Here is a 19,666-nt window from a genome sequence, read left to right as displayed (position 1 = left end):
CATTCACTAAAGCCACCATGAAAATATTGGAAATTTGAAAAATCCAATTCAGCAAAACAGCAAATCAAAGTTTAAAGACAATGTCTCATTTCAAAATCTACAGTGTATTACATAACGTATCTTGTCAAATAGAAATAAATAAATAAAACAGAAAACAGACCTACTGACCTTATTGATAATAGTACTTAACTTAAAAATACTTTCAACTAGCTTTAGCTTAACGGAATAAAGCACATTATTATAACCTGTCAACACACTGGCAAAAATACAAACAAAGATTCCAAATGATGTAATTAATAATTGAAATCAAAGAGTAACATCCTTAAAAGTAAAATAAAGTTAGAATTTATTTTGTAGCAAAAATTCAGTAAAAAACAAACTGAAGAAACTACGTTGGTCGACTCCATGTATTCAAATTTGGCACATAATGATATTGTGGATGTTGTCATTAAAATGCTCTAAAAAATCATCTTTATTTAGTCCTTGAAAGTTACAAATACATAATTTGGCCACATATTTCTCACCATACCAGCTACAAAACTTACAATAACACTATAAACATAGTGTCTGTCTTGAATGTCATAATAAAGTATGTAAATAATACCAGACGTTCAGTTCTCCCATTATTTAATTTAGTAAACCCTTGTGGAATTTCTAACCTTCTCACTGTTTAATGATGCAACAGATGAACTTATCAATACTTAATTTTGAGATTATCTATTAATGTCATCAGCCTTCTTTCAGAAGTTTGCTGTACTTCATAGGAGTTCATGAATATTTCTAATGACATTTAATTATTATGAAGAGTGATTCTCATTTTATTTTAATGGGTCTATTTCTTTATAAATCATGCACAGTATACAGAATTTTGAATAACAAAGTTAAACATCACTTAAAACACAAAGGGTGAACCTAATTTTAAGAGGTTATGTTGTTGTATATACGTATGATTTTGTTATTGTAAAGAAATGTATATATTTGAGTTACCAATTAATATAAATTACTGATTTTCTTTGCATATATATATCTTATTGTTTGGGAGTGGACAGATGCATTGACAGCAGATATCTTCTCATGAGAGCTGCAGTTAGTTTTACTCTACATCCTAGCATCCTACTGAAAGGTCATCTAAATTACAAAATTCTCTACGGTACTATTTAAGTTGTCACTCACAATAGTTAATGCTGATTCTTCCCTCCTAATCTTAGTGAAGGAATTATATGAATTAATGTGTGATATTTGCCTTTCTCATGTTTGCAATTAAAACCAAACTCATATCCATAATTAAAAATAAATTGAAATACATTCAGTGATTGGAGTTTTAGCAGAATCTTGTTTTTTAATTACCTCATTACTCAAATTATGAAATAGTGAAGTGTGAATATATGTATATTTAACATGTATTACTTACACTTTACCTCCAGATATATTCTTTTTTCAATTTCCATGTATGAAAAATATGCTACTTATTGTTGACTGTTTAACTGCTCATAACTACATCTCATTATGATCACCCACATCAATGAAAATATTTCCATTACACTTATTTTCTTTAAAGGGTAATAAAGTGATAGTATTCATAGTAATATCTACAGCCTCTAAATGAAAATAAAAGACAAAATTTTAGCACTAGTGGTCCCATTAAAGTGTCTTTGACAGAAAGATGTTGGGACACACAGAGAAAATGACAGAACAGGAAACAGAAGAAAACCTCTAGTTTTCATTTTGATCTGAATCTTCTCTACTGGTCAAAAATATATTAACTAAAGTTAACTATATATTTTACTATTATTTATTTTTTCTTATTTTATAGATTTAGCAGTGGTAGGGATAATGAATAATCTTTTAGATGCATAAATCTAGATTTTTAGTAAACAGAAAAGATAGTATTCATATGTACTTTACTTAATCAAATACTGTATAATAAATTCAGAATTTGTGATATACAGCCTTAAAATAACACCTTCTGTCAGGTTCCTAACATAAATTTATGTTGGTCTTTGGTCTATGTTGTGTAGCTGTAATTACAAATTATGTGAAGTGTTAGAGACAGTGTCCTGGTGTGGAAAATGTTACATTTTTGAAATGCAGTCTGTTTATATGAAACTTAAATGGTTTTGCTCAAATCTGTGAACTAAATTTACAAATGTGTTTATTACAGGCATCTTTTTTGTATTATATATGCTAGTAAGTTACATGTTTGTTCCAATAAGTTTCTTTATCAATATATTTATAGCTCAGATTCACACCATCTAAGGGAAGGTGTTTTTTTTTTTTTTTTGGTGGAGATCTCCGGAACACGCCCAGCCTTGCCCTGACTTGTACCACTCACACACAGGGACACGACTTAACAGCAAATCAAATAAATAACTATGCAATATATTCAATGAAACACAAACAAGAAATAAACAGCTAACCCTCCCTTTTCCCCATGACAATATTAATTACTAACACAATAAACATATAACAATAAAGACTAATGACCCAGTCCATAGACAGTTCAAATGCAACGTTAGCTAATGAAGTGGAATGGAGGAAAAGATGACGATCCAGGGAACAGCTTTCTGTAAATAATGTATTAAACAGTCTTACTGGTAGTCCTGATGTGGTGAGGGGTGAAAAGTTCTGAGGAGTGCTTCCTCCAATGAAGTACAATATCCAATCCAACACTACTCACATGACAGACAAGCACAAGACTGTCCACACATCTTTACAGGTTCGATGATCCAGGATAGAAACAATATTCCACAGGAGGTACTGGAGACGAGACAACCGGGTGAATACGAATGTCAGAGGGGGACATTTTTTGTACACTGGGTGGTTTAATTTCTCTCATAGGCAAAGGAACATGTAAAATATTACATTTAAAACACAGCAGATGAAGAGGCAATAGGCACCCATTGGTGGGACTGGGGTGAGAAGTTAAAAGGCAAATTTCATGGGTAATCCTGTTACTGATTATTATGATGGCTGTCTACAGGATATAGGAACTTGCTGTCTTGCAAAAGAATCACTGCTTTGAAGTTTTAACTTAAATATACGAACAATACACAATTGTGATAAAAGAACTGTTTTTTCTTTGGAAAATGTTTGTAATTACCTGATCTGGAAATTAACATGTCTGACAATATTGGTTTCTAATCAGCATATGTATACTCATTGATAGTTGGTAACAATACATTTTGTTAATTTGTGTTTACACTATTTGTTAAACCCAGGAAATTTGGATGTGCCATTGTTTAATCCATTGTTCTGTTGATCAAGGCAGGGACTTAAGGACATTTAAACTTCTGGGCAGGAGAAGGCACAGTGAGGGACGGTCCACTGAGAATGCTGCCAAGACATTCGCACAGAGCACAGGGGCTTGCAGGCAGGTAAGTGTATGTGGCTGGTGTGACGTGAGGCACAAGGATGGCAACACTTACCCCTTGGGAGGAAGAGACAGCTCCACAGGAAGATGGTTGCTGACCCAGCGAGAGAGGGAAGCCGCATGAAAGGACCGAGCAAAGCTGGCGGACGAGAAGTGAGGCGTGCTCAGGTCGCAGCAACACAAGGAGCCCAAGAGACGCTGACAGGGATTCCACTATTTTGACAAAACTTCTGTTGGGAAACAAGTGTCCGGTGAACTGAGTACATATGTGGACATTTGGACGATTAATTGTAACACAGTGCGCAAACTGGACTCTGCATCACTAAAGGTTGTATCCTCCACTTCATGTTTTTAACGGACTTTTAGAGTGGGGATTATGTGCTTTCCATTTAAAAAAGGGAATTTTGTTCCTGATATTGTTAGATTTTTTTTTTTAGGTTCGTTTATCTTTTAAATGCACTTTATATTGTCTTGTGTAATAGAAGTTACTGTTGGTTTTCCTGAAATTACTTTTGTGTCTTTCATTGTGTGTTTACTCACCGCCCAATTTAAAGAAACCTGTATGCTATTATTGGTAAATTTCAAGAGTTCCCAGTCTCTTAATAAAACTGGGTGGCATAGTCAGATATTTTAACAGTGTCTACGTTAGATTACCTGTAAGTGTGACCAGACACCTGTCACACAAACACAAAACAACAGGGTGTCTGCCTGCTCCCTTTTAAAGTTCCTGCCTGCTCTTCTTGTCCCCAGCACCCCCTGCGCCTTTTGCAGACATCTAATCAGGGCAATTCCCTCGTGGCAGGCTGGGAAATGGAGTCCATTAATCCATAGTGTTGCTACAAGTTTATGACCTAGAAATGGGACATAAGTACAGGTGTCATAGAACCTGTTCTAATTAATTTATGTCCTAGGACTGGATGGACACCGTAAGGCTAGGAATTACAGAATTAGTTTACAGCTTGACAAAGGAAGGAATGTAGAGGTACTTTAAAGATTAAACACTTTGATCAGAGTCATTCATCATCAGGACAAGATAGCCAATCAAATATGTGCCATGTGCATTTTAACATAAGTATGGCTCATCCGATGTACTGAAACAGAAGAAAAACAATGACAGAATGGTGACGTAGGAAGTGATATCGGAGATCAAGAGACTTGAGACCATATGATTTGGAAGTCAGTAAACAAAATGTATGAATAACATTGATCACTAAATCAAAAAGCCACCTAGGACATCATCCCTTGACACTTATGATTTTCAGTAAGCTTTTCTAAGAGTGTGTATATCCAGACTTTCATATCTATTTTACTTTAGATTTTTTCTTCTATTTGGTATTGTTATACGTTAATAAATATAATGTTGCTGTTATATTTTCTTTAATGTGTCTTTTATCTAGAGTGATTGAAATAATTAAAGGGTACTAAGTGTGAGTTAGATTGCTACTTTTTTATTCATAGGGCGTATCAAGGATATTGAGGTCGCTCCTCAGTAATTAGAACAACTACAGTAAAAGCCAGACAAAGTTTGGTTAGTAAGTGGCATATAACCAAAAGAGTTGTTATGAATGTTGAAATGACACCTGCACATTTGTTAGAGCTGGTGATAGTGAAACCCTATATAGAGAACCATATGCAGAATATTGCAGAATGACTGGAAATTTCCACCACTTGAGACTTTGTCTGTATAGGATCACTATGTGCATGTGTTTTTATCTGTGTATGTGTTAATTTACAATTGAGAGAGTAGATGAACTTAATAAATGTTCCTAGTAAGTATCACAAACTTCATGATAATGCAGACAGATAAAATCAAACAGAGCTCCATGGATATTCACTCTAATTGAATATAACTTTATAAACTGAAATAAGTCATATTATTTATATAATCTGAAGCTTCTATGCTACACTGAAATAATTCAAACCTTGTAAATATATTTGGTCCAAAATTAAATGTTTAAAATGTAGTGAATAAAATAGCCCTTTCAATTGCAGTAAAAGTTTTTTGGGTATAATTTATTTATTTATCTATTACTGACACTGTTTGCTTAATTTAAACAGAATATAATTTCTTCCATAGTCATATACAATGGTATAGTCTTTTCCCCCTAAAGTTAGTAAGAGATAAAACCTTCTTGCTATAACTGAGAAACAGTGTGATAATAGATCTAGTTGTGTTTAGAACAGGTCCCAGTAAACAGGGACTTGAAAGACCCATTTTCTACTCAGAGAGGGGATAAGCATACAGTTTTCTGACTGCTTTGAAATGGTTCGGAAATGTTTTGAAATGGTTCAGAAACGATAAGTGATTAGTAACGATTTAAGATGTAACAAGATTAAGCTTAGAACTGAAGTTTTCTTATTATACATTTTCCCTTTTTTTGCTATATTAATTTTCTTTTTTGTGTGAACTGTTTTATTTTGAAACTTAACTAAACACTTAAAAACGAAGATATTTTGTCTGTGGAATAATTTCTGCACATCAGGCCTTTATTGAATCCCATTTTTTAAATTAGAGCTGCTGAACTTTGGTAACCCTGGGAAAACGCAGCTTCATTTTCGTCAGAAAACTAGCCATCTTAAGGCCTTGAAACTGGAATCTACCATCTGAAGACAGAGGATGCTTCTGCTCCAGAACTCATCAACGAAAGAAAAAGAACTAAGTCATTCTGAGGTACTGTGCTCTTATCTTCTACCTCTGCATTATCGTAAATGAAAGCAAGGTCACCGTACCTGAACTTAAGAAGATTTTAAGAGACTGTGATATTTTGAAGGACATTGTGGATGATTACTTTTGCTTTTGCCCGAGTCATTGAAGCCTAGCTTTAAGGAAGTCACTTGTTGTCAGTGTTTGACTGTGACGTTTGTTGCTGCCAGTCTTTCGAACTGCTGTCATGGCAGTGTCTAAGCATAGTTCAAGTGAAATCGGGAGTGATTTGTGTACAGATTCAAAGCCAGAGAATGTAATCGGAGATCTAAAAGATCATATAAGTAGAAGGAAAGATCAGCTTTCTGTGCTTATAACTGAAATCGACAGCCTTAAAGATTCTAAAGAAAATCTTATAGAAGTAGCACAAAAGCTTGGTATCTTTCATGATACGCACAGTCAGATTGAGGAGTTGAATAAAAGACTACTATCTGCGCTAAGTAAAGAAGGCGCAATCAAGAAACAGAAAACAACATTTGCAGAAAGCTCTAAAAAATGGAACGAATTTATTGATAACTAGCAAAATACCAGCGCTTCGCAGCGGAGAAGTAGTGTGTTAAAGAGGTTATGTAAACATATATATACATATACATAAACACATATGTATACATATCTACATATACACATATATATATATATATATATATATATATATATATGTATATATATATATATAATATATATATATATATATATATATATATATAGGGCGGCACGGTGACGCAGTGGTAGCGCTGCTGCCTCGCAGTTAGGAGACCCGGGTTCGCTTCCTGGGTCCACCCTGCGTGGAGTTCGCATGTTCTCCCCGTGTCTGCGTGGGTTTCCTCCGGGCGCTCCGGTTTCCTCCCACAGTCTTTTTAAATTGAGGGAAAATATCCCAATAGCAATTTGTTAAGGATCTGTTTTTTTGTGAAGCAGCCTTAACACAGCTTTTCCGCTGTTTTATAAACGAACGCCATATAAGGTCTTCCTTTTTCTTGCTTCGCCAAGGAAAGAGCCTTTTTATTAAATCCAAGGGTTCTTCGCTTTTTTTTTGTTTGTTTATTACGATTGTTATAGTTCTGTTTGTATACGACGTTGTCAGTTCAGCACTCAGGTTGTAATATGACCAAGCTGTGCAAGCTTACTGTTAAGAATGCAACGTATAGTTGTACATGAGAAAAGCAATCTTGCCTCAAATCAATGGCAAACTTTTGTAGGTCCATGAATTTAATTTAAAGTTTAGGTTTACACGGTGCTTTCTTTCCGAAGTACCTGCAGTCATGAATATGTCTGTATGCGTCAGTCGCTCAAATCCCCGTGCTTCGCACCGGCGAAGTACTGCTTTTAAATTTTTATTAAGAAGAAAAGAAAACATTTTAAAATTGAGGGAAAATATACCAATAACAGTTTGTTAAGGATCTGTTTTTTTGTGAAGCTGCGTTCACTCGAGTGATCACTTCGAGATGACTTGCTAGCTAACCATAAGTGTTACCTGGTAGGTAACCACCCATACAATCAGATTGTGAATCAGACTACGAATGCCGTGAATGTAATTAACCCGATCTACATGCTGTCAAATAAACGAACCACACGCCGTGGCGCAATTTTAGGGGCTTCGCCTCTAGCGCTGACGTCCGAGGTTCGATTCCCGTAAGGGAGTGAAGTGAGTGCTTCGCACCGGCGAAATACTGCTTTTAAATTTTTATTAAGAAGAAAAGAAAACCTTTTTAAATTAAGTCTTAAAAAGAGCTGTAAAGATATTGACAATAAGCTACGCAAACCCACCAAGACATGCAATCGTTTAAATCAAAGCGCGAGTCGAAAAACACCATCCCATAATATTAGTTAACGATTAACACATTTCTATATGTATTGTAAGCATATAATACAACTGATAATATGTTGCGCTTATTTATCTGGTGTACTGACATTTTTGCGTGTTTAACGGCTGAAATCTAATGTGGTTTGTGCCCTTCAGAATGAAAAGAGTTTGCATTTACCTTTTTAATAAAAGGCGAAATTTTAAGCCTGAGAAATCACCCCGTAAATGCACACGTTTAATTGCACATGTGTTAATATGTATGCTTACACAGTATTAAAAGACACTCAACAAGTACACAGTATTAAAAGACAGTCAACAATTAACCTCATTTACCTTCGTTCCCGTGTTTGACTTGTGCTGTAAATCTCTTCCTCGTTTTCAGTTCATGTGATTACGTAGGAGGCGTAATACGTGATGACGCGATACGTGACTCCGCCTCCTCCATTAGAGTATATGGACAAAAAACAGGTTCCAGTTATGACCATTACACGTAGAATTTCGAAATGAAACCTGCCTAACTTTTGTAAGTAAGCTGTAAGGAATGAGCCTGCCAAATTTCAGCCTTCTAACTACACGGGAATTTGGAGAATTAGTGATGAATGAGTCAGTCAAACAGGTTCCAGTTATGACCATTACACGTAGAATTTCGAAATAAAACCTGCCTAACTTTTGTAAGTAAACTGTAAGGAATGACCCTGCCAAATTTCAGACTTCTACCTACACGGGAAGTTGGAGAATTAGTGATGAGTGAGTCAGTCAGTCAGTCAGTGAGTCAGTGAGGGCTTTGCCTTTTATTAGTATAGATATATATATATACACATATATATATTATATATCTATATACACATATATATATAATATCTATATACACATATATATAATCTATAATAATAAAAGGCAAAGCCCTCACTGACTGACTGACTGACTCACTCATCACTAATTCTCCAACTTCCCGTGTAGGTGGAAGGCTGAAATTTGGCAGGCTCATTCCTTACAGCTTACTTACAAAAGTTAGGCAGGTTTCATTTCGAAATTCAAAGCATAATGGTCATAACTGGAACATATTTTTTGTCCATACACTGTAATGGAGGAGGCGGAGTCACGTATCGCGTCATCACGCCTCCTACGTAATCACGTGAACTAAAAACAAGGAAGAGATTTACAGCACGAGTCACACGCGGGAACGAAGGTAAATAACGTTAATTTTTGACTGTCTTTTAATACTGTGTAAGCATACATATTAACACATGTGCAATTAAACGTGTGCATTTACGGGGTGATTTCTCAGGCTTAAAAGCTCACCTTTTATCAAACGCGGGAACAAAGGTAACTGACGTTGTTCACTGTCTTTTAATACTGTGTAACCATACATATTAACACATGTGCAATTAAACGTGTGCATTTACGGGCTGATTTCTCAGGCTTAAAAGCTCGCCTTTTACTAAAAAGGTAAATGCAAAACTATTTTCAATCAGTTTATTGAAACGCTCCCGTTAAGGATTGCAATAACATATTCGCGAGATAAAAGAACGAAGTAGGGGGAAATGGAGGAAGAGCCGCGAACAGCTAAGAGCAAAAAATTAATTAAACAATTGAGAACGGAGCGAGTTAAGCATACAAGCATGTTCATAAGGGAAAGAAAGCACGGTGTAAAACGTAAGTTTAAATTAAGTTTACAGAAACGCTCCCGCTGCGGATTGCAATAACATATTCGCGAGATAAAAGTTTAATGAGAACACACGAGGTATAAACGAACCACACGCCGTGGCGCAACGTTAGGGGCAACAGTTTCAACCATTCTATGATCTGCTTCTCGCAACTGAAAGACAGCACATGGCGGATGTTAGCCGACTTGCTGACCGCAACGTTAGGGGCTTCAACTATGGCGCTGACGCCACATCTCAGTGCCAACACTTTGCAGACTGTACTTAAAAGACACGCCCTCCTCACTGGACAGTTAAAAACACCAATCAAACTAACGATGACATCAAGTATTACCCAATCAAAAGTAGGAAAGGAGGCATCTTCATAAAATGCTTGTGGGATGATTTACATGAGACGCTGCTTTAAAAAAAAAAATGATAAAAAAAATACGGGATAAATCCCGTCCAGTATTGATTCAAAACGGGACGCGCAATTTCATTCTCAAACGCGGCACGATTCCGTATTTTAAAGGACGGGTGGCAACCCTACAGTGCCAGGTAACCACCCATACAATCAGATTGTGATTCAGACTAGGAATGCAATGAATGTAATTACCCCGATCTACATACAAGGCGAAAGTCTTGCAACATTCAAAGATGATGGTTTGGGATAATTAGTACTTATTAAGTACACCATGGAACATAAAAGAGCTTATGAAGCCTTGATCCGAAAAAAGCAAGATCTCAGAGATCGTAAAAAAAAAAAAGGAGGTAATGTCGTTTTACTCGCTGTAGATTTTAGTCAAACATTACCAGTTATTCCACGAGGGAGACCAGCAGATGAACTCAACGCGTGTTTAAAATCCATGCTTCTCCCACGGTCGGTTATATGTCGCGTGTTCTCGGGTAGGTACACCAAAAAACGTATACATTTAAGCATGTAATGGGCAAAGAAAAAAATTAGGTATACCCGAAGGCACTGCAGTAGTACTCAATGTAACTTTACTTCTTAAATGTTAATGTTTTACTGTTTAATAATTTATACGCTTCTTATATATTGTTCAAATTCTTTTATCAAAATACCACTGACAGCGCAATGCACGATAACATGGAGTGAATACACCATACACATCTGCCCACGGCCGCCCTGGTGTGCGCAGATAGGAGTTGATTCTAAAATAAAATAAACATAAAAAGAGTAATACAATCATCACCCATAAAGCGGATAGCGGACGTGACGTATTATATGTGTACCACATTTCAAGTCAATAGGTGAAACGGTTTGCAAGCTACAGGTGATTTAAAATCCTGGACAGACCAACGAAAAGCCACGGTAGCAAATTATAGAAGAAGATTTTACTGTTTAATAATTTATATTTATATGAAATGTGCTTCTTATATATTACTTCATATTCTCATATGATAATGATGTTAATGTTGTTTATATTGATTTCTATGTTATTGTAAGTGCATCTATGTGTGTATATGTATGTACGTATGTATGTATGTGTATATATATATATATAAAAAATATATATATAAAAAATATATGTGTATATGTATATATAATATATCTCTATATGTGTGTATATGTGTGTGTATATGTGTATATGTATATATATATGACAGCAACACTCATAACAATGACAACACAATTACATTGACAATCATGTTACGTTATTTTTAAAATGTTTCCTTTACTTTTTCATAACCTCTTTAACACACTACTTCTCCGCTGCGAAGCGCGGGTATTTTGCTAGTATATATATATACACATATATATATATATTTGCAAACTGTTTCTTCTTCATTGAGGTTTTCTCTTGGAGAGCTTTTTTCATTTCATTGAAAATTAAAGCAGCAGCTGCCAAATTATGTAGCTTTCTTATTAATTTTTCAACATTGTGTAAAATAACTTTATAAAGTAACATAAAAGGTTTAAATACTGGTTATCCTTTTACACTAAAATATTACTAAAGAGATACAAAAAAAGTAAAATGCATATGTTCTTTTTCTTTAAGGAGATTAGATATTACTGAAGAAAGAAAAAAAAACTAAAACAGCCAAATGGGGCTATGCATACAAACTTAAAAGGTTTAAATAAAACAGAAATATACACTTTTATTTTAACTTGCTTAACTTGTGGAGGGTGTATCTTGTAGCAAAGCCCTAGCTTTTTTCGTGAAAGCCTGTTTCAGTCAATAAGTCTTAAAAACAGGTGTAAAGATATTGACAATAAGCTACGCAAACCCACCAAGACATGGAATCGTTTAAATCAAGTATCATTACATCTTCCTTTCTTAAAGAGAAGTAAGGCATTACTTATAAGCTTACATATATATATATATATATATATATATATATATATATATAGACATACATACATATATATATATGTATATCTATATATACCTATATCTATATATATATATATCTATATCTATATCTCTGTCTCTCTCTCTCTCTCTTTATATATATATATCTAAATCCCCGCAAAGTACTGCTTTTAAATTTTTATGAAGAAGAACAGCTTTTTAAATTGAGAGAAAATATCCCAATAGCAATTTGTTAAGGATCTGTTTTTTTGTGAAGCAGCCTTAACAGAGCTTTTCCGTTGTTTTATAAACGAACGCCATATAAGGTCTTCCTTTTTCCTTGCTTCGCCAAGGAAAGAGCCTTTTTATTAAATCCAAGGGTTCTTCGCTTTTTTTTTTGTTTGTTTATTTATTACGATTGTTATAGTTCTGTTTGTATACGACGTTGTCAGTTCAGCACTCAGTTTGTAATATGACCAAGCCGTGCAAGCTTACTGTTAAGAATGCAACGTATAGTTGTACATGAGAAAAGCAATCTTGCCTCAAATCAATGGCAACCTTTTGTAGGTCTATGAACTTATAATAAATAAACGAACCACACGCCCTGGCGCAATTTTAGGGGCTTCGCCTCTAGCGCTGATGTCCGAGGTTCGATTCCCGTATTGGAGTGAAGTGAGTGGGTGGTTACCTACCAGGTAACGCTTATGGTTGGCCAGCAAGTCAGGTAACATCAGCCACGGTGCTTTCAGTTGTGAGAAGCAGATCATAGAATGGATGAAAATAGTTTACTGTCAAATAATGCAAAGAGTACGCGACACCTGTTTCCTCCTTATTCTTGGCTCCTCAGGCGTACACACTCATTGCACTCGCTTACGGTAATCGAACGTCAGACGTCAGCGCTAGAGGGGCTTCGCAGCGGTGAAGTATTGCTTTTAAATTTTAATTAAGAAGAAAAGAAAACCTTTTTAAATTAAGTCTTAAAAAGAGGTGTAAAGATATTGACAATAAGCTACGCAAACCCACGAAGACATGCAATCGTTTAAATCAAGGCGCAAGTCGAAAAACACCATCCCATAATATTAGTTAACGATTAACACATTTGTATATGTATTGTAAGCATACAATACAACTGATAATATGTTGCGCTTATTTATCTGGTGTACTGACATTTTTGTGCGTTTAACGGCTGAAATCTAACGTGGTTTGTGCCCTTCAGAATGAAAAGAGTTTGCATTTACCTTTTTAATAAAAGGCGAGCTTTTAAGCCTGAGAAATCACCCCATAAATGCACACGTTTAATTGCACATGTGTTAATATGTATGCTTACACAGTATTAAAAGACAGTCAACAATTAACGTCATTTACCTTCGTTCCCGCCTCCTCCATTAGAGTATATGGACAAAAAACAGGTTCCAGTTATGACCATTACATGTAGAATTTCGAAATAAAACCTGCCTAACTTTTGTAAGTAAGCTGTAAGGAATGAGCCTGCCAAATTTCAGACTTCTACCTACACGGGAAGTTGGAGAATTAGTGATGATTGAGTCAGTCAAACAGGTTCCAGTTATGACCATTACGCGTAGAATTTCGAAATAAAACCTGCCTAACTTTTGTAAGTAAACTGTAAGGAATGAGCCTGCCAAATTTCAGACTTCTACCTACACGGAAAGTTGGAGAATTAGTGATGAGTGAATCAGTCAGTCAGTCAGTCAGTCAGTCAGTCAGTCAGTGAGTCAGTGAGGGCTTTGCCTTTTATTAGTATAGATATATAGATATATATATATACACATATATACATATATATATATATATATATATACACATATCTACATATATATATATATATCTATATATATATATATATATATATATATATATATATATATATATATATATATATATATATATACACATATCTACATATATATATCAAAATACCCGCGCTTTGCAGCGGCGAAGTACTGCTTTAAAATTTTTATTAAGAAGAAAAGTAAACCTTTTTAAATTGAGGGAAAATGAATCAATAATTATTTGTTAAGGATCTCTTTGTATATCACGTTGTCAGTTCGCCCCTCTGGTTGTAATATGACCAAGCTGTGTGCTGAGCTTACTCTTGAGCATGCAACGTACAGTTTGCTATGTGAAAATCAGTCTTGCCTCAAATCAATGCCAACCTTTTGTAGGATCTGTCCCTGAGACTTATTAATTGTTATTGCGAAGCAGAGCCTTAGTGGAAATTGGAGGCGTTTGAATTGAAATGGGAGATCAGAGGGTATAACGGGGATGCGAGGAATAAAAACTCTCTCACCTGAGCCACCGCCAGTAAAAATAGTTGCCTCAATGACGTTCTTTTGCAGAAACGTGTCCTGAAGTCTCGTGCCGTCACAAAGTTTCAGTGGCTGTATGCAAATCCACAATCGGTTTCATATTGTTTTCGTACCTTATCAATTGTGTAATGTGTTTTTTGAACAGGTTTGATTCATCGAAGTGATCACTCCTGCTGCGTTCAGTCACTTCACGTGAGCCGCTGTCTTGTGTGATGTTGCGATGTCCATACCTCGTGTCTTCTCATTAAACTTGTATCTCGCGAATATGACATTGCAAACGGCAGCGGGTCAGTTCACGTGCTTACGTGGGAGGCATGATGACGCGATATATTTTGATATATATCAAAATACCCGCGCTTCACAGCGGCGAAGTACTGCTTTAAAAATTTTATTAAGAAGAAAAGTAAACCTTTTTAAACTGAGGAAAATGAACCGGTTGTAATATGACCAAGCTGTGTGCTGAGTTTACTCTTGAGCATGAAATCTAACGTGGTTTGTGCCCTTCAGAATGAAAACAGTTTGCATTTACCTCTTTAATAAAAGGCGAGCTTTTAAGCCTGAGAAATCACCCCGTAAATGCACACGTTTAATTGCACATGTGTTAATATGTATACTTACACAGTATTAAAAGACACTCAACAATTAACGTTATTTACCTTTGTTCCCGCGTTTGATAAAAGGCAAGCTTTTAAGCCTGAGAAATCACCCCGTAAATGCACACGTTTAATTGCACATGTGTTAATATGTATGCTTACACAGTATTTAAAGACACTCAAAAATTAACGTCATTTACCTTCGTTCCCGCGTTTGACTCGTGCTGTAAATCTCTTCCTTGTTTTTAGTTCACGTGATTATGTAGGAGGCGTGATGACGCGATACGTGACTCCGCCTCCTCCATTAGAGTATATGGACAAAAAACAGGTTCCAGTTATGACCATTACGCGTAGAATTTCAAAATGATTCCTGCCTAATTTTTGTAAGTAAGCTGTAAGGAATGAGCCTGCCAAATTTCAGCCTTCTACCTACACGGGAAGCTGGAGAATTAGTGATGAGTGAGTCAGTCAGTCAGTCAGTGAGGGCTTTGCCTTTTATTAGTATAGATAGATACAGCAACATGGCTGAAAGATACAAATAGCCTGTTAACTCATTCGTCTGATGAACCGCTAGTTAATCAATTTGAAGAGATGCAATTGCAAGAACGGGATCGTACAAAGTCAAAGGTACAACAAACTTCGCCTCAGTTAAAACATGCTCTCAAAAAGAAATTCGGCTTATCAGAACAGCAAACCGCTGTAGCTTCAACATCCTCTAGAACAGTGTTGGTTGAACAATCGACACATGGTAGAATCCTACAAAGGTTAGATGAACTTGAGTCGGAAAGGCAGTAATGACCAGTAATTATAACAGGGGCCCGTTCGCAGACTTACAAACAAGATTTTGTCGACGTGCTCATACAGAATCAAACCGAAAGCCAAAAAGCAGTTGCCGAAGCTAACAGACTGTTAGCTCAGCAGTGGGAGAAACAAGATAAACCCCCAGCGCCACGTACAGAAGTTCCAATATTTAATGGTGATCCTCTGATATATACATCATTCATTAGAGCCTTCGATTATGCTATAGACAATGTGTTTGAAAATGAACAAGATAAACTACATTTTCTAGAGTAGTACACTAGAGGTCATCCCCATGAGCTCATCTAGTCTTGTCTCGGACTTACGCCAGAAGAAGGTTATCAAAAGGCACGACAACTGCTGAAGACCTACTATGGAGATAGCAGGCAGATATATAGAGCACACATTAAAAAAATTATGAACTGGCCTCAGATAAATTCAGCAGAAGATGGAGGAGCATTGGTAGATTTAGCTCTCTTCCTCGGTCGTTGTATAAATGCAGCACCTACTTCAAGAAGAAATCAGAATGAATTCGATATAGGTGAAAACCTGCTTATTGTAGTCTCCAAGCTTACATATGAATTGAAACGAGAGTGGACAACACTAGCCTGCGGTATTGAGGGAGAAGGAAAAAGAGACGTAAAATTTGATGATTTCATAGATTTCTTACATATACAAGCCCAGAACGCCTCTCACTCAATACACGGCGCAGCTGCACAAAGCTACATCTACACAGAAAAAAGAGAGAGGAATGACAAAGGAAAGCCTTGTATGAATTTTAGTCAGAAAAAGGGAAGTACTTTCGCTACAAACATCACTGAAACTGCTGAAAAAGAAACTCATGACACCTTAATCAAGAGGTCCTCCACAAACACTTATGCCTTGAAAAAAACGTGTACCTTTTGCAGTGGTCAGCATATCCTTGCTGAATGTAGAAAAACCAAAGAACTGCCACATAAAGAAAGAATTGACTTTTAAAATCTAAAGGTCTATGTTTTTGCTGTCTCAAACAGGGTCATCTTGGTAAGAACTGTAAAGAAAGAATGAAATGTCCGACATGTTCTTTTTAGCATCCAGACATCCTGCATATCAAAAAAGATTCTGGAGCAACATCTAAATCTACAGCTAGTGTGGTGACATCTACTGAAAGGGAAACTGAGACTGGAACTTGTAACTTTACTGGGGCCGGAGAAGAATTCACACTGCAAGTAGTTCCTGTTAAGGTAAAATCTTAGAAGAGTGAAATGTATGTAGAAACATATGCCTTTATAGACCTCGGCAGTACAGTAACATTCTGCACTGAAAGGCTCCAGAGACAATTAAGCCTCCAAGGGAGAAGAACACAAGTATTCCTCAAAACTATGAGTAACTATGATGATGATGCAAAAATATTAACCCAATGTTCTGTCTTATCAGATTTCCAAGTCTGTGGTCTCAATGATGTTGAATATATTGATTTGCCAAAAGTCTTCACACAGGTCTTCATTCCAGTGAACAGAGAAAATATTCCACTACAAGAAGATATCGATAAGTGGGCATATCTTAAAGAGGTACGTCTAACTCATATAGACTCTGAAGTTGATCTTTTAATAGGAATCAACTACCCAGAAATCTTCGAGAAGTCACAAATCATACCTAGCCAAGGAGGAGGACCTCATGCCATGAAGACTGCACTTGGATGGGTGGTTGGTGGACCATACAAAGAGATAGATGACCTCACAAAACAAAGTGGTAAGATGCCCAAACATTCAATCAATCGCGTGTCAATAACAGAAATTGAGGATATGTTGCTGCAACAGTATTACACAGATTTTCCAGAGCGCAGCTGTGAAGAAAAGGAGGAGAAGTCACAGGAGGACATCAAGTTTGTAGCGGGGCTACATAGTTAGTGTTGTCAAATGTCAGTACTGAGTGCGTCTCGTTTCCATTGTCCCGTTTGCTGTTTATGTGTGTGTATCAGTAAATGCCGTCCCCGTAAAGGGGGACGGATGATGGAAGAAAACCACAGTCTCAAACCTGGAAAACACCTGTTCACTATTAATCAATTACAGCTGTCACAGGACTATTTAAGCCATCAGGAGGGAATAGCCAAGGAGGAAGAGAGAGGAGAAGAGAGAGGAGCGAAGAGAAGGAGACTTTTTCATTTTCATGACCACGAGCCATCTATACCTGCTGTATTCCACATCGCGCATTTCATCCAGTTTGTTTTTCAATTCGCCAGACTTACTTCAATATCCTCATCACGAGAGACCCCGGGATCGGACTTCATCATCCACCACGCACCGAGGATTCACGGTGAGGCTGTTCCATTTTGTTCTGGGAAAATCAAATGACTCATTTACCATTAGTTCAGTCAACCGTATTCAGGACAGTTTTTATAACCGGACTCAAGTTCATGATCATTTCCGTATCTCATTCATTTTTTGTTATTCGTGTTGTTTGTTATATGTTACAGGGGCAAGGGAGGGTTTTGTTGTATTTATATATGGTGGTGTCTCGTTGTTGATGTGGTGGAGGGATATTTATATTTATGTTTCTTTCTATTTTTGCATTTGTCTTGTTGTTTCATTTAATACATTTAATCAGTATAATTTTACATATCTGCTTTTGTGAGTTTATATTTACACCGTCGATTGTGGGGAAAAGTGTACTTTGTTAGAGGTACGGCTTGATAGTTAGATTCATTCTCAGTAAATTATCCAGGCCACAGGTCTTGGAGGTGTAGCTGCTGGCTGGTTAAGGAGTCAGCCGTTACAAGTTCATGTGCATAGCCTCAGAATCTGGTAGGTGGCCACTATTGTTTAAATTTGCCTTTGAAGGATGAAACACTGAAAATGCCAAACAATCGCTGTATTGCTGAACAGTGTGCTATTGGACTCAAAAGAAAACTGAGCAAAAATTCAGGTTTCCACAGAGACTATAAAGCCTTCGTGAAAGACATTATAGACAAGGGTTACGCTGTCAAGGTACCCAAAGAAAACATAAATTGCAATGAAGGCAGAGTGTGGTACATTCCACATCACGGTGTGTATCATCCAAAGAAAAATAAAATTTGAGTGGTTTTTGATTGCACTGCCACCTACCAGGGGATTTCACTTAATGAGCAATTATTAAAAGGCCCCGACCTAACTAATACACTCATTGGAGTCCTTACAAGATTCGGAAAGAAGCCAGTAGTCTTAATGACAGACATTAAGTCAATGTTCTACCAAGTTAAACTACCAGATAAAGACACTGATCTTTTACGTTTCTTATGGTGGCCTGAAGGTAATCTAAGTAAAGACCTTGAAGAATTCAAAATGACAGAAAATCTTTTTGCTGCTACTTCTTCACCCAGTGGTGCTTCTTATGCTTTGCGTAGAACAGCCGAAGATGCCAGAGATACATTTCCTGAGGAAGCAGTTAATACCGTTCTCAATAACTTCTATGTGGATGACTGTTTAAGGTCAGTGACAACAGAAGAACAAGCAATAAAGCTGGCAAAGGACCTCCAAGCTCTATGCCTCAAAGGAGGATTTCATTTGACTAAGTGGGTGAGTAACAACAGAGAAGTTTTATTGTCTATACCTGAAGAAGACAGAGCTCATGAACAAAAGGACTTAGACTTTAGCCACAGTCTCCTTCCCACAGAGCGTGCCCTGGGTGTCCAGTGGTGCACAGAAATGGACAGTTTCAAATTTCAAGTTACAAAACAAGCCCGCTACAAGGCGTGGTATTCTGTCTGTTGTTAGCACAGTTTACGATCCACTTGGTTTTCTAGCACCCGCCTTACTGCCAGCAAAGCTTATTCTAAGAGACTTATGCAAAGAGAAATTTGGGTGGGATGAAGAAGTAGAAGTCAAACACATTCAGAAATGGAAAAAATGGATGGACGATTTGCAGTTACTTACAGACTATAAAGTGAACAGATGCTTCAAACCTACCGGGTTTGGAACCATAAAAGCAGCACAAATGCAGCATTTTGCAGATGCTAGTGAAGATGGATATGGCACTGTCACTTACCTTGTCTTAACCAACGAAGAGGGCAAAAAGCATTGTTCATTCCTGATGGGCAAGCCAAGAGTTGCACCATTGAAGCAGGTCACGATTTCAAGGTTGGAGACTGACAGCAG

The sequence above is a fragment of the Erpetoichthys calabaricus genome, chromosome 6 (genome assembly GCF_900747795.2).
Source record: "Erpetoichthys calabaricus chromosome 6, fErpCal1.3, whole genome shotgun sequence".
NCBI lineage: Eukaryota > Metazoa > Chordata > Cladistia > Polypteriformes > Polypteridae > Erpetoichthys > Erpetoichthys calabaricus.
This window is presented reverse-complemented; position numbering follows the sequence as displayed.